This window comes from Oculina patagonica, chromosome 9 (assembly GCF_052425735.1).
Source record: "Oculina patagonica isolate OP01 chromosome 9, crgOcupat, whole genome shotgun sequence".
In the NCBI taxonomy this organism is placed as follows: domain Eukaryota; kingdom Metazoa; phylum Cnidaria; class Anthozoa; order Scleractinia; family Oculinidae; genus Oculina; species Oculina patagonica.
This window is the reverse complement of record NC_135766.1, coordinates 17,067,981-17,082,071: the sequence shown is the minus strand read 5'-3', so window position 1 is coordinate 17,082,071 and position 14,091 is coordinate 17,067,981. Positions and strand designations below refer to the sequence as shown.

The following is a 14,091-nucleotide window of genomic DNA, read 5'->3' as shown; positions in this document are numbered from 1 at the left end:
TCTTAATAATTTATTAAACGAGCTTAAAATATGCCGTCCTCGTTATTTTTTTATAAATCAAAATGATGATGATGATGATGATGATGATGACAATGTTTAACTATTTTAAAAGACCTCTTTACGTAAGAAAACTGAAGGTCCGCTAACCAGGATTCATAATAGAATTATAGTTCCGCCCTCTGGTTAAAAATATCCAGCAGCTTTCGACAACCTTGACTGTTTAAAGTTTTTGTTGAACGGGATTTCCCTGGGACTTACGGTCGCAAAAAAGATCACGAATGCCGCAAAATTAATTCAGGTGTAAAAACAAAATGCGATCATATGAGCTATAACATGCGCGCGATTTCGCACTGTCTTATTTTCTATGTGATTTGTCGATACTTTTACTTCGTTAGTGAAAAACAAATCGACAACATTTTTCTACGATCAGTTTCAGACCATAAAGGTAACGCAATTAAATGTCCAAAAATAGCATTTTGGTGAAATATAGCGATAAGAAAACATTTTAGAGGATAGTTTACATTGAAGATGGATTTAAAATTTTACATAACGGTAAAGACGAGCTAAGAAGTTAAAAATTTAGCGAAACATTAAGGTAGTATGTGGCGATTTCCCACTTATTCCCATTTAATACGTCCGTACATTTTCATTGTTATTGAAAAAAACCGACCACATTTTTCAATGGTATACACTCATATAGACTATTGAAATTACGCGATAAAATATACAAATTCTAGCACTTGAGTTTTCAACATTTTGAGATGTCATTTCTGTGATCTGTAAGAGTGTAGTCCATAGAAAAATGTGGTTGATATTGACATTTTGCAGTTTATGTTTGACGGACAAGTGCTTTTTATACGTTAATATTTTTAGCAATTCTTGTTAAAATTTCTGTAAACACATCCTATATTTTCCAAATAAGCTTATGGAAAAGTTGAAAATTTACATGCACATGTAAATTACGATTTACAAAATGTAAATCTTATTTACATTCTTTGTAAATTAAAATTTACATGTTGGAGTTTTGTAAAACAAAATTTACATGAAATTTACAGTCTTCAACGGATCATGTAAATGTATTGTAAAAAGTGATTTACATGGTCCTTTATTCAACGCTAATTGTAAGAACATGTAAAAAACATGTCAAATGTATTAACCACTTTTACAGTTTCTTTCTTTGTAAAAAACATGTAAATTTCTTTACTAAATCGTGTAAAGAACATGGAAAATTGACAAAGGGGCGCCGTTCGGAAACATGTAAAAACCATGGAAATTGACAAAGGGGGCCTGTTTGGAAACATGTAAAAACCATGGAAATTGACAAAGGGGGCCTGGTTGGAAACATGTAAAAACCATGGAAATTGACAAAGGGGGCCTGTTTGGAAACATGTAAAAACCATGGAAATTAACAAAGGGGGCCTGTTTGGAAACATGTAAAAAACATGTAAATTGACAAAGGGGGCCTGTTTGGAAACATGTAAATACCCTGGAAATCGACAAAGGGGCCCTGTTTGGAAACATATAAAAAACATGGAAGTTGACAAAGGGGGCCTGTCTGGAAACATGTAAATACCCTGGAAATTGACAAAGGGAGCTGTTTGAAAACATGTGAACATGAGCTTTTAATTCATAATGTAACCCACCAAATAACTTTTGCGTGCATTCATTAGTCAGACAGAACGCATCACGTGGTACGAAATTAAACGACGAAGAAGAAATCGGAGGGATTTAAGAAAGTATAAAATAAATATTTCCCCTTCCGGCTTGCTGGAGGATAATACTCCTTGCCTGAAAGATTATCCTCAAAATTTCAACTGTTCATTTTTTCAGCCAAGGGCATTATCCTCCAATATGCAACCGCCTGAATGGGTTTTTATTATTTACTAATTATCTAGATGAACGAAGCGCAAGACGAAATTAAGCGACTGATATCAGTTTTAACATAACTCATTACAAAAGCTCTTAGTTACAAATCTTTTACTAATATCAAAAAGTAAACAGATTATAAATAAAAACCTTTTGATGCAGAAAACGAAGGCGACTATGACTTCGTCTAACAATATTTTAAACAATCTGGAGCAGTGGGGGGAAAACGCTAGCGTCCAACAGTTTGGCTTATATATTTTTCGAGACATGCGTTTTGGTTTTCTTTATATTATAGACAAGGAAATTTTGCACGCGAACGGCGGTAAAATTGGTCGTTTGCCGTGTTTGACCTGGTCGAGAGGTAAGGCCGAGAAGCACTGGCTCGAACGAAAATTAATCCCGGCGTCCTCTCTGGTACTTTTTGGCGCTCGGTTCAACGGTTCGAAGATCGATCATTGAGAGGCCTTTTCTCTCGCTAAAAAGGGCAATTTTCCTCTCTTTAAGACCTTATTACTTCCAAATTAGCTGCATGGAGCCTTCTTTCACCGGATCTCCAATCAATACGCCTGTTTTAGCCAAGTTTCTTTCCAAGGTAAGCTTATATATGACCGTTCAAATCATGTTTTGGTTGATTTCCTCTATGTAGCTTCTAGGTGAGATTGGTTTTAATATTTTAATAGAAGTTCAAAATGTAGAATTTCGTGTTTGTTCTTGTACTTCATGCGTATAATTCAGCACTTCTTAAACATGAAGTTATTTTTAGAATAAATTGAATAATTGCGTGTGCATGTAGAGATGTCAACACAAGACTGTTCAACATGTTTTATTTAAAATATAAGCTTATATAATTTAAGAGTGCAAGGCTTATTTATTCATGTTATTGTATGTATAGTAATTATTATTTTGCCGATTTGCAACAGTTTAAACTCAGTGAGGCTTTCAACTGGCAAATTATAAAACAAACTAAAACAGCTTTAAAATTATCACCCAAAGTATTTAGCAGTATTTATCAATCTTATCTATATAGTACTCCTGGCATATCAAACTCATTCGATTGGTTTTGTTGGTCGAAAAAAATCGAACTTCTATTTTGCTGTGAGTTCGATTATTCCCAGGGTAACCAATCGAATGTTCGGTAATCGAACTCAATCGAACACCAATTGTTCGATTGGGTTCGGTAATCGTACATAATCAAACTCACAATAAAATTTGGTCAATCGAACTCAATCAAAAGTTTGATTACCGAACTCCTGTTTGTTTATACTGCGTATATATTGATTTATACTGCGTACATATCAATTGATTTCAAGAGCCACAGCTGGGGCAGTCGAACAACGTACTCGTCCGAAACTGAAGTCAATTTTGCATGCAAGTTTTTTGCTTATTACGATGATTTTGGTCTTAAGAAAAAAAATATTTTACTTGTTCACTTATTATTGTTGTCATCCATGTTGATAGTAAGCACTTCCTCCAATGTAATTGTTATGCTGGAAATTGCTCTTCTCCTGTCAACGTCGCTTTTGGCCACCCTCGAGGGCTAAGACAGACTGATGGCGGCAGCGTTTTGGCTCCCTATAATGATTCTTCACATATTGAACACACTGATTGCCTGTGTTGCAGTGAATGAAATGGTGCAACTTCTGTTCGAGTGTAACGGTAAAAACTGCAGGGCAGAAACCATATCCTTCCTTCTAATATAGAAATGTAAACAATAGTGCATTTCAGTTATTTTACCGTCCTTCTGTTCTCTTTTACCAAATATATTTTACTAAACATTGACATTCAGTTCGATATTTGGACGTTTTTATATTTATTCCATTCAATAAAAGTTGATTTTGATTAGTCCTGCGTGATTTACTTATCAAGAGAAAAATTCAGAACTAGATCAAACCCGATTGAGTTTGACTGTGTTTGATTATGTTCGATTGGTTCGAAAATCGGACTTACAGCAAAATAGATGTTTGATTTTGTTCGATTACCAAACCCAATCGAATGATTGGTGTTCGATTGGGTTCGATTGATTTTTGGTTCAATTTCGTTGGATTGGATACCCCGGGGAACCAATCATACACAACCGAACACAACCAAACTCAATGTGATTCGACTTTGTTCGGAATCCATCTCTTGATAAGTAAAACATGCAGGACTAATTAAACCGAGTGTCAATGTTTGTTTATACATATTTTGTGTAAGAGAACGAAACAACAGTTAAATACTGATATATATGCACTTTTTTTAATTTTTTATAGTGGTGGGAAGGAAATGGTTTCTGCCTTGTAGTCACCATAAGACTCAAACAGAACATTTTTTTCTACTTAAACAGAACTTGCACCATTTCATTCACCGCAACATAGGCAGTAGTAAAAACAAAATAATAAATAAATAAAAAAACAACAACAACAAAACATAGGCAGTAGTGCACCATACAAAATGTCTGCATAATATACAAACAAGCAAGAGTTCGTAATCAAACATTCCATTTTGTTGGATGGACCAAATTTTAATTTTAGTACGGTTATGTGCAATTACCGTACCCAATCAACCATTGGTGTTCGATGGGGTTTGAATATGGAATGTTCAATTGGTTACGTCAGGAGCACTGAAGTGACTTTTTAATTGAGTCAGCAAATGACATTGAATTGTTTGGATGTGTTATTATTTTCAGATGAAAGGGTTGATAGCAAGAGTGGCATGTAAGTACAAGCCTCAATTTATTTCTCAATGACTAGCAGCTAATCAAAGTTTTAAATCCAATGTAGACTTAATGACCTGCAGTCAAAGGCTTTTTTCTGTAAGTCGAATAGCACTGCAGTAAGCCCAAATAGGACTGAGGTTAGCCGAAATAACAACCTGGTTAACCTCAATACAGTGGAACCCCGATATAACGATCTTCGATATTCCCAATATAACGATGAACATGTTATGTCCCGGCAAAAATAAAATGTATAGGACAGCACCCTGATATAACGATTCCTTGATATAACAATATAATTTTACTGCCCCCTTGGCATATCGTTATATCGGGGTTACACTGTACATGTAGCACTATTGTTAGCCTTAATAGCATTGCACTTACAATGTAGCCTAAATAGCACTCCAGTTGGCCTTAACAGCACTTTGTGTGGCCCTAAATTTTAAAACTCTGGTTAGCATGTTTATTGTTAGCCTTAAAATAATTAATAGTGGTAATGGTAACATAAAGTGTACTTTAAAAATTCTGACAGTTGGCAGCTGGCCACTGTGGTACAGTGGTCATGAGTATAGCTTACCATGCAATCAACTTTATAGGAAATTTGCTACATGTACATTTACAGCTGGTCTAGTACAAATTCCTACATGTCCAAATGTGCATTGTAGAGTGCTTAAAAAATACATGTTCAATTGTACATGTGCATATTTGTTTGAATTTTGTGATACCATAAGGTCTTTTATTCTTGTGTAAAGTTTATATTTGAGTGCAACCAGTGGACTGTAAAACTCTACTTCTCGCGTCCTTGATAACAACTGGATGGCAATGTACATGGAGCAATGTCTGCATGTAAAAAATTAGTTTCAGTCAGCTGTTCTCAAGGTCAGCCCTCCCAGTTATCTTGAAGTCCCTAATGTGCAGGTTCAGAAGTGATGATGTTGTGGTTTCAACTCTTTGTTGGCTTTAATTTTTCAAACCAGTTTTGATTTTTATTTTCTTTTGTTTCAGATAATATTAAGAAATGAGACAGTGAAAAGTAAAAATTGGTTTGAAATTTTTTTAACCACAACATTGATCTAACCAGAATGTCATTCCTAATGATTCTTTATAATTTGTTGTTAGGTTAAAGAAGGCTCTACCACTTTCACTGATGAAGTCTTGTACATACAAATACTAAAAAGGTGGCAATAACCAGAGGTGGTTAAGGTGTAAAATCGTTTCACCTCGGGGTCAGTATCAAGTCTGTACCATCACAATGAAGCATCTTGCTGAATGTTCAGTTGGTGTACATACATGTACATGTCGTGTGGTTTTCTGGTGGAAATTTATTCCATCACTTTTGTTCTACTTTTGTACAAATTATTTGAATTCATGGCAGTTTTCAAATAGGACCATGTTAACAAAGCCTGACAATTACAGTGATAAATGTGTTTAGTGAACCTAGGCTGGTCAGTGTTCGAAATCATTATTCAAGAGGTTCTACTATGGTTATTTGATGCCATAGCTTTTTTATCAATTGTAGTGCTATGATAGTAGTTGAAGGGTTGGAACCCAAACCATTTGCCAAATAACCACTGTTAAAGGTAAAGAATTATTCTACATCAGTGTCAGTCTTAGTTCTGTACTTTCACAATTAAGTGTTTATTCGATTAAGCGCCCAACCTCGAATAAGCGCCCACCTCGAATAAGCGCTTACTTTGTAGGTAGGAAAAGTTAAAAATAAGGTCTTGTAAATGTACAACAAGAGCGACCGAGCAAAGATGAAAATCAACTTTTGTACAATTTAAATTCAAGGCATTTTTTTGGGACAATTTTAACATAGCTTAGCAATGAATGGTGTTTGAACTTACCCTGCGGGAAGGCTCACCTTGGGGCACGAAATATACTTTGGGGCACTCACGACTGGCGGGCACAGCAATATGGTGGGGAGGACACTGGTGAAGAGGCACCAGTAAATTTCATATCTCAATGAATGTTATATCTTGTCAACATTCCTGTCAAACTTCTACTTTCTTTGAAATTAAATTGGCTTGTCAGTATTCCTGCGGTTTTCGGGGTGGGAGTGAAAAATTAGCAGAGGTTGATGCAGGTTCACTCGCGGCTTTGCCACGTAAATGTCGTTCTTGTGCGTGCTCTAAGGTGAGCCTACTCGCAGGCTAGTGTGAACTTGGCTGTTCAGTGTTCAAAATCATTGTGCAAAAGGTTCTGCAATGTTTATTATTCGTTTGATTTCATAGTTTTATGATATGGAAGGGTTGTGGTAGTAACTGAAGGGCTGAATGCAAATCATGTGCCAAACATTACATGAATTGAAGCAAAAGAAAAACATTCAACATTTAATCCTGAAATACCATGGTTTCATTTCCAACCCTTCAGTTACTGTAAAGTATATTTTATGCGGTTATTCAAAAAGACCATTTACGCCTATTAATAAAAGTGATCAATATCTAAACCCATAGTATAACTTTAAAAGGCTCATTTTCATCCTACAATACATGTTTTCATGATATGGTACATTTTCATACATATGCTAAGCTATTGCATAATTCACCTCATATTGAGTGCATGAAGACACTTCAGTAGAGGAACATAGGATAAATCGGGGCACATGCCAAGCAAAAGAGATTGGCTTTTTATGAGAAAAGCAAACACCAGTGCAACATTCAGGATCAAAGTGGGCCTTTGCAATAGAGGAGTAGTATTATTACTATTTGGAAATGAAGTCACTGATAAGTTATTAGACAGTTCTATCAATTAATCATGCATAAATTTATCTTAATCTTTATTGTTTTCCATAATGATTACGTGAAGTTGAAATAATTGGTATCAGCAATTTTTGACCTAGTAAAACTGCTTTATTTGAACTATGCGATCTAAATCATTTTATTCTGAATGAAATGCTAGTTTTTATTATATTTATAAAGAATATTCCAAGCTATATATACATGCTTTATTGCAAGATACATGCAGACAAACTTTATTACTTATGGGGTATAAAATCATTTGTACCTGTATGTATTATTATTAACTGGAAAAATATATGCACTGACGTACTGAAAATGAATGTAGTTAGGATAGTATCAAGAAAAGGTTATAGACGAATAAATGTAAAAAACATGCCAGGCATTCTGTTCTTCATTTTAATTACAGGGGCTAGGCAGGTCCCCTTTGTCAATTTCCATGTTTTTTACATTTTTCAAACAGGCCCCCTTTGTCGATTTCCAGGGTATTTACATGTTTCAATCAGGCCCCCTTTGTCAATTTACATGTTTCCAAACAGGCCCCCTTTGTCGATTTCCAGGGTATTTACATGTTTCAATCAGGCCCCCTTTGTCAATTTACATGTTTCCAAACAGGCCCCCTTTGTCAATTTCCATGGTTTTTACATGTTTCCAAACAGGCCCCCTTTGTCGATTTCCAGGGTATTTACATGTTTCAATCAGGCCCCCTTTGTCAATTTACATGTTTCCAAACAGGCCCCCTTTGTCGATTTCCAGGGTATTTACATGTTTCAATCAGGCCCCCTTTGTCAATTTACATGTTTCCAAACAGGCCCCCTTTGTCGATTTCCAGGGTATTTACATGTTTCAATCAGGCCCCCTCTGTCAATTTACATGTTTCCAAACAGGCCCCCTTTGTCAATTTACATGGTTTTTACATGTTTCCAAACAGGCCCCCTTTGTCAATTTCCATGTTTTTTACATGTTCAGTCTATTTATAAGCATCAGGTATAAATGTTTTTACATGCTTTTTACAGGGTTGATCGGATAAATTGACATGTTATTTACATGGTCCGTGGTCTTTCGTTCGGGAAATTTACATGATGTTCTGTGTTTTTACATGTTTTACTTCAAATATTTACATGTTTTTGACATGTTTTGAGAAGAACATGTAAAAGGGTAAAAACTATGTAAATCATCCTTTACAGTGTCTTTACATGTTATTTACATGTTATTTACATACTATGTAAATTTTCAACTTTTCCAGTGTTAATTAGGGCCTGATTATTCGCTGCTGATGGCAGTGCGACACCCAATCAGAAAGCTAGAAATGCAATAACCGAGGATAAACATTTACTAAGTCTTACCTTTGTTTCAAGCATAGGTATTGTGGGTCGAGAATATTTTGATTTTGTAATTATCGTTTGTTGTTAAATGGAGTCCATTTAGGGTGCAGACGTAAAATTCAATATCCGTAACGAGTTTAGTCACCATTGCCCCATTATTTCCTTCCAGGCTAAGTGAAAATTAGTATTTCCCAAAACTTTTTGTCAATTAACAACTAAAATCCCGCAAAATAACCCTCCATCGGACGCTTAGAACATCGGCTTACCAGGCTACTTTGTATATGACACTTGCGTTTTGTTTGTGGTAGAGTCACAAGGCAAATAAAGGTACGTGTAAGTTCCTTTTGATTTTATCAGCTACGTTTAGACTTATTTACTACTATAGTTGACTTTTATGTGCACTCGCTAATGAATGTTAAGGTTATAGCCGAGATCCGTAATCGTTTATCGAGACATTCCATATGAAGGGTACAGTTAAATTTTAAGACGGTTAATTATCCGACCGTTTACATAAACTGGAACTTCCTAGATGACTGAGAACGATCATCAAAGTAGAAATAACAAATAAGAGTATAGTCCCGAATTCAAATCCCCAATGCCTCTTTTCGGTAAATAGCCAACTGGTCAGCCTCCGGCTAATTAAGAATTTTAACAAGTTTCTGTTCGATTCACAATATTTGCTTATAGTCAGGTGCCCAGGAGTCCAAAATGTGACACCCACGGGCATTTTTGTCTGATTTTTGGCAACATTGCTATTTTTACTAAATCGAGTACGCTGATTTCGAAAATCAATGTTGCCAAGCTTAATTCTCGCGTTAAGATGATGTTTTGATGCATTTAATTATGACGTCATGGTCCAAATAAGGAATGTTCTTTCCTTTAGCTATTTTAAGCATAATACATCCAGAAATTCATTTAAAGCATTGTTAGTGTGCTGTAAAAATGATTTCAAGAATTTTCTGAGAGTTTTTACGCTAGCTGTTTCTGTGAAAATCAAGCCCTTCAGTGACAGTTGACCACGCCCTCTTAAACAAAATTCACCATATCGCGGGAACCTTATCACGCGTGTAGTTTTGTTATTTTGTCAAAGAACAAATGCGATATTTGTATTAACAAATCGCTAAAGTTGCAATAAGAAAGAAAAATATGGTCGTTGTGCCACGCTGAAGCTAAGAGCTAGCGAGCATCAAGAATGACGCCATTACAATTTTCATATATCGAGTTTCCCTTGTTTCAGCATTTCGTTTAAGTTTTGTGGTAAACTAAATGAAAATAACATCATAGTAAATGTCGTAATATATCATCGTTGTTATAGTTAGAGATAAAACTTTATTGATTGTCTTGTATATTGCTGAATCTAACTTATTTCACAATGCACTTTGTCTGTTATAGGCTCATGATAAAGACTTTGGTTGAACGCATGTAAAATTAACGAATTTAAAATGATCATAACATTGCTCCTTGCTTTCAGGTTTAAATCTGTCTATAATATTTTTAATCAATATCGGTAAATATTTTTAATATATCTTCTGAACTTTTTTAAAAACACTGAACTAATATTGCTTTTTTAAACAAGTTTCTTTAAAGCGCTTTAGCGCAGGTTGATATAGCAATTAGCGTCGGTCTTGGTGCATCCACACAGCCCAGTGCACATGGCATGCGTTTATCTAAATTCATAGCGAAGAGGCACATATATAGTCAGTAGTCAGATCGGATTTCATACATTCAACAAATAAACGTTTTCTGCGGAGGTAGTGGTGTCAGCTTTGAGGACATCTTCGCCGACCGAGAAGAGAAGAACAAATTTTTCTGTGATAACTCTCCACAGATGAAAGAGGTGCTGTTACAGCCGGTGATGGTGTAAGATGGTAACAATGAACTTGACGAGTTATTAGGAAGATTTGCTGAGACATCCTCTAAAGTTATTTACGTTAGATTCTCTGAAGTTCCTGCCCATATCCACACTGTTGACAAGAGCTTAGCGCGATCGATGTGCCAGGAGAAGTAACAGCAAGTCTGTGCCTCGAGTGGAAACTATAATGTTGTCGACATGCCCGCTATGACTGACTGCATAACAAACAAACTTCTTATCGGCTTCCTCTTGGTTGGATCTCAAAAAGGCTACATCTAGGCCAGAATCTGAGCAGAATCCACTTCGTATGAAAAACCACCAGATATACTACGATTGCAGAGTCAGTGCCTGCGAGATAAGCTCATCTGAGAGAATCCGTGCAAAGTCCGCTTTGTTGTCTCCTAGTGCCAAAAATGCTCGCCACTTCATCGGCCGCAACTGAACCTCTCTTACGTACTTCAATGACTCTGCTCACAGGCCGCGCCGTGTTCTCGGAGCGTCGACTTCTTGTCGTTGCTTTTATGGAGTGCCTCCCATCGAGTAACACATCAATCCTCTGGTATCCAGGACCTTTCCGTAAAACAGTGTTTACGTAACATTTCGCAAACCCACCGAAAGCATTTGCATTTTTTTTGGTTTGCCAATAGCTGCCATCATAATTAGTATGCTGCCACCAGGGCGAAGCCATCGAAGAACAAACTGACTCTAGGCACTTGACCTTTTCTTCTGAGAACGTCTTCTAAAATAGACTTGTTTCACACTTGTGGCGTTCATTTCTGCGAGAAACAGTGGCACCGGCATTATACCTCAGATGCTACAATATGGCTTGCATGTTTATCTCGCGCCTGCCTTCATACACCGTGACTAGACAACATAGAATACTCTGGTTTCCATGCAAATTTAAAGTCTTTCTCTTTTTGCGGCTAGTTGCAGCACTTTTAACTTCATAAAGGCTGGCAAATAGAGGTGGATTATTCTTGCGAACAGGGTCACGAAAGTTTGTCTTCCATCCCTTCTTCCCGTTCCCGTTCTTCCTCTCTGTCTGAAGATAGTAGCCTCCATTCCACGAATCGTTCAAGCTGAGTCTGTCCAATCGAAAGATCTTGTTTTATTTCTAGAGTCACGAGATCTTTCTTGACAATTTTTTGCAATGTCTCATTTGTCCGTGACAAGAACAACCCGGATTTTGTTGTGTGGAATGTACAGAATTCTCAGCTTCATTATCTTGCTTCTGTCTCTCCTTGCCACTCTCTTTGTGGATAAAAGCAGTCGTTATGGTGTATGTCAAACATCGCTGATGTTTGTGGAGCAATTCAATTACTACTTTTTATTAATACAAGAATCACATTCATTTTTAAACAAAATGTTAACACTATACCCGTGATAAAGTGATTTTTTATGAGAGGGCGTGGTCAATTCCCACAAGACGGCTTGATATTCATAGAAACGGTATAAAAACTATCAGAAAATTCTTAAAATCTTTTTACAGTATACTAATAATGTTTTGAACGAACTTCTGGATGAATTATGCTTAAAATAGCTAAAGGAAAGAAAATTCCTTATTTGGACCATGACGTCATAATTAAATGCATCAAAACATCATCTTAACGCAAGAATTAAGCTTGGCAACATTGATTTTCGAAATCAGCGTACTCGATTTAGTAATAATAGCTATGTTGCCAAAAATCAGACAAAAATGCCCGTGGGTGTCACATTTTGGACTCCTGGGCACCTGACTATTACTTATTTACAGTGTCCTTAATTAGCACATCAGTGCTAAATTCATTGACACTTAAATAAAATTAATTTTATTTTTTTACTGTAGTTTTCTAATGCAATAAATGATCGATGAGTGTTAAGATTATAGCAACATCCATAGCAGATTATCAAGAGTTCCAAATTTAATTTTAAGACTGTTCATTATCGTCCATCTACATGAACCGGAACTTCCCAGATGACTGAGAATGATCATCGATGTAGAAAAAACAAATAAGATCGCCATTTTTTTCAACCGAGGAATATGGCTGGAAATGCGAAAAGAAAAACGTTTTTGAGGATGGAGTTTGTTAAAGATGGGTTTCAAAATTCACATTATGAGATAAAAAAAAGATAAACTAAGGTGATAAGTGTACCTTATACAAACTAATTTTCTCGGGACTTAATCTTCATTATTGTAACAAAGGCGAAGTAACAGACTCGCGAGAAAAAATTCCCGCAAAATTTATTCAAGTGGGAAAAATGCACGGGGGGGGGGGGGGACCCAAAAACGTTTTGTACGGGGAGGCTCCGCCCCGAGCTCTTACCCCTTACCCTTTTATATATCATTTTTGTACCCCATTCGTATACCTTTTAATGAAAAAAGGTACCCCAGCCTCCCCGTATAGGCCATTATAGGGAGTACCCCCCCCCCCCCGCGGGGACCATACGAACTTTGACAAGCGCGTGTGAATTCAGTACATTTTCTCTGTTATTGAAAAAACTAATTCACAACATTTTCCATGGTCTATGCTCTTATAGACCACAGAAATTACGCCATAAAATATCCAAAAATCTGCCATTGAGTTTTGCACATTTTATGATGCCATTTCTTTGGTCTATAAGAGTGTCGACCATGAAAAATGTGGTCGATTTGTCGAATAGAGTTAATTTTGACATTTTGCAGTTTCTTTTTTGGCGTTTAAGTGCCTTTTACATTAATCATCTCAGCAACTCTTGTTAACATTTGTTGCCATGACAAAGAAAATTGTAAACACATCCCATATTTTCCAAATAAGCAGTGCGTTAGCCAATCAGAAAGCTAGAAATGCAATAACCGAGGTTAAGAAAGACTTTCAGCAAATTTCAAATATCGCCCGGCAGAAATTGGAAAATCGATTTCCCTCATATTTTGCCCACAAATAGCCTTTAGCTAGCCTTGAAATTTGATGTAGTTCTTTTCGTCTCGAAGCGCTTTAAATCCGTGAAAAACTAGAAAAAAGAAATTTCGCCCACAAGATCGCCGAAAATGGCCGAATTCAAAGCTACAAGTTGGCAACCTAAGTTTTAACTAAGTTCGCGTGCAAAGAAGAACCTGAATTTTTGAATACGTTTTCTTGAACGGCAAGGTATTCAGCTTTTAAAATTAGGTAATAACTTGACTTGAGCGTCATTCGAGAATTATTTACTAATTTTGTAAAAATACCGATATCTACTGATGGGGAAATCCTTTATTTAGGGATAAAATTCAGAATGTTTTTTCGCCATGTGCCATAACTCCAAATTTCTTCAAACTTTGGCTGTGGAAGCCTTTTATGCTATTGTAACTTATGTATGAAAATCAGCTTAGGTTCTCTTTCGAGAGATTTTTGAGGCGCATCTGAAATAACCGAATTTTAACGAAATAACATCAGCAAACGGTAAACAGCGGACTGTTGCCGTGTTTTGGCGCCAAGCGGTCTTGTCAAAAAAGGCTTATTTAAGCCGACAGTTGTGTTACGAGTTCTTAGTACTCATAAGCCAATATCTTGTTTAGTAAATACAGGTAGAATAAACTCGATTTTAGCGCCAAAGTAACAATATTTAACTGGAACAAGCTGAATGAATTTCTCGAGTGTGAGACATATCTTGACGAGTTGTCGA

General features: G+C 36.3%; 1 protein-coding gene and 1 long non-coding RNA gene across 2 annotated transcripts in view; both read left to right on the top strand.

Moving 5' to 3' along the window:
* The window catches only part of LOC144666964 (uncharacterized), a 92,905-nt gene that overhangs the window by 9,663 nt on the left and 69,151 nt on the right, over positions 1–14,091 (top strand). The gene's annotated exons all lie outside the window — the stretch shown is intronic.
* On the top strand, positions 1,857–6,835 carry LOC144666303 (uncharacterized). The gene is made up of 3 exons (XR_013573162.1): positions 1,857–2,458; positions 4,532–4,559; positions 5,678–6,835. It is a non-coding gene; the product is annotated as an uncharacterized LOC144666303 (long non-coding RNA).